This window comes from Octopus bimaculoides, chromosome 25 (genome assembly GCF_001194135.2).
Source record: "Octopus bimaculoides isolate UCB-OBI-ISO-001 chromosome 25, ASM119413v2, whole genome shotgun sequence".
In the NCBI taxonomy this organism is placed as follows: domain Eukaryota; kingdom Metazoa; phylum Mollusca; class Cephalopoda; order Octopoda; family Octopodidae; genus Octopus; species Octopus bimaculoides.
The window spans coordinates 5,426,264-5,428,841 of NC_069005.1; the positions used below are offsets into that span (position 1 = coordinate 5,426,264).

The 2,578-nt window shown below is 37.2% G+C and overlaps 1 protein-coding gene across 1 annotated transcript in view; it reads left to right on the plus strand.

Annotated features, from left to right (window-relative positions):
- Positions 1–2,578, plus strand: part of LOC106880032 (chymotrypsin B) — a 25,208-nt gene that overhangs the window by 504 nt on the left and 22,126 nt on the right. The window lies entirely within an intron of this gene.

Sequence of the window (2,578 nt, forward strand, 5' to 3'; positions counted from 1 at the left end):
TGTAAGAAACGGAAAGTTACTTTCATAGGCTTCACGTAAACTATTCTTTTTGCCGCTACTGGGGTCCAGGTAATCGACTATCACCCTCCCCCGAATGTGAGGCCTTGTGCCTATAATACAAAGGATTATTATTGTTGTTGTTGTTGTTCGTCTATCGACATGCGTTGCACATCGCTGCCGTAAGTTTGTTGTACTTAATTCATCGATCTCGAAAGGATGAAAGGCAAAGTCAACCTCGGCGGAATTTGAACTCAGAACGTAGCGAATTGTGAAATACCGCTAAACATTTCGTCCGGCGCGCAAACGATTCTATCAGCTCGCCGCCATCATCACCATAATAATAATAACAATAAATAATAATAATAATAATAATAATTGCAATAACAATAATTTCATTGTTTGCCAAATGGGTAAACAATCAAAGCGGCTGAGAAAGGACCGTAACATAAGTATTTAGGAGATAGTGGAAGCAGACGAAATAAAACATGATGAAATTAAACAAATTACTAATAGAGTGAAAGCATTATTGCAGTCAAAGCTGAATGCAAAAAAATGTTATTGAAGCAATAAATGCGAGAGCAGTGGCCGTAATTAGATATGATTAGACTAAAAACGACATATAGAATTCGACAGAAAGACTAGAATGTTGTTGTCATTGTACGGAGCCCACCATCCGAAAGCTGATATCAACCGGTTGTATATGAGAAGAGACCAGGGTGGAAGACGCTTAAATGTCGTGGAAGAGTGTGTACAGATGGAAAGAATAAGTCTGCTAGAATATTTACAGAACAGTAGAGGGAAATTAGTAAAGACAATGAATAAGGAATGGGTGATCAAGTGAGGAATAGGAGAAAAGGACAAGAATGGAATACAAAGAGAGCATGTTAGGCAGATTGAAGGGAAACCTCTGCATGGTCAATTTTAGGGAGGAACTGAAGATGTATTTGAAATAAAATCTTTGGTTAAAAATGGACAATTAAAAAAAAGAAACAGAGAGCCTAATAGTAGCAACCCAGGACCAAGCGACAAAAACAAACAACTTGAGGGAAAATATATATATGGGGAGAATGTGGCAGAAAAATGTAGAATCTGTGGAAAACGAGACAGTGGCTCACATTGTTGCAGAATGTCCCATGTAGGCACATGAAGAATATAAGAAATTTGCGGGGAGGGGGACTAGTCGATTAGATCAACCTCAGAACGCAACTGGTACTTAATTTATCGCCCCCAAAAGGCTGAAAGGCAAAGTCAACTCCGGCGGAATTTGAACTCAGAACAACGTGGCGACGGCCAAAAAACACCGCTAAGCATTTCGTCCAGCATGCTAACGATTCTGCCAGCTCGCCGCCTTAAAAAAAATAAAAATAAAAAATAAAATAAAAAAATAAATAAATAAATAAATAAATAATAATAATAATAATAATAATAATAGTAGTAGTAGTAGTAGTAGTAGTAGTAGTCAAAATTAAAAGAAGAGTGCCATTGTTATCTAGTGAACGATACTTCTTGTGTGTCTTCAACGGGTTCAATCTATTTCATTTTGGTTAATATAGAAAGGATTGAGGTAACTCCTCCAGAAGATTGACAAATTTATCTTTTGAACCCGTTGAAGACACACAAGATGTCGAAATATCGTTCACTAGATAACAATGGCACTCTTCTTTTAATTTTGTCTATATATCTTCTGGAGGAGTTACCTCAATCCTTTCTATAATAATAATAATAATAATAATAATAATAATAATAATCTCGTGATTTATAACATTTAACCCGCAACCTATAAATAAACATTGTTTTTTTAAAATCTTTCTAATGTTGGCGTCATTCGTGAGTTTCGAGAAATTCTAACGAATGCTTTAATGCCGTCGGGAGAAATTTCTGACGTTTCATATTCTTAGTCCTTACTTTCTGTCTTTCGTTTCGTTTCGTTTCGTTTCTTTCCTTCTTTCTTTCTTTCTTTCTGTCACATAACTCTTTCTCATTCTGGCACAAGGTCAGCGCAGTTTTGAAGGGCGGCAGAAATTGTTTATATCGATATCAGTGTTCAACTAGCCTTTGTTTTGTTGATAAAAGACGAAGTTGCCCTTGGCCACATTTGAACTCCGAACGTAATGAGACGGAAAAAAAAAGTGCCGCAAAGCATTCGGCCGCGCGCTATCGATTCTACCAGCTCGCCGCTTTTGTGATAATAATAATAATAATAATAATAACAATCAATATTAATTCTCTAATAACAATGATTTCTTTATTTGGCCACAAGGAACCTAAAACAAAACGGTAAAAGAAAAAGGACGATACATAGTGACAAGGACAATGGGAATTTAAATGAAATTGAGTGAAAAAAACATCATGTGACAATTAACAACAAATAAACACAACTGATGTTTCTTAATAGGGGTAGCTCCACCCTGGGGCAACCAAAGAGACCGACACATCCTGGACACCAATCACCAAAGGTATCGTAGGAGGTGCCTCTCTTCTCTTTATTTCCATCCGGCCCTGCCTGCAGTCACGTGCTCGGAGTAGGCTCATGCACATGGGCCAAGCTCGCCACAGTCACTCACCTTTCATCAAAAAT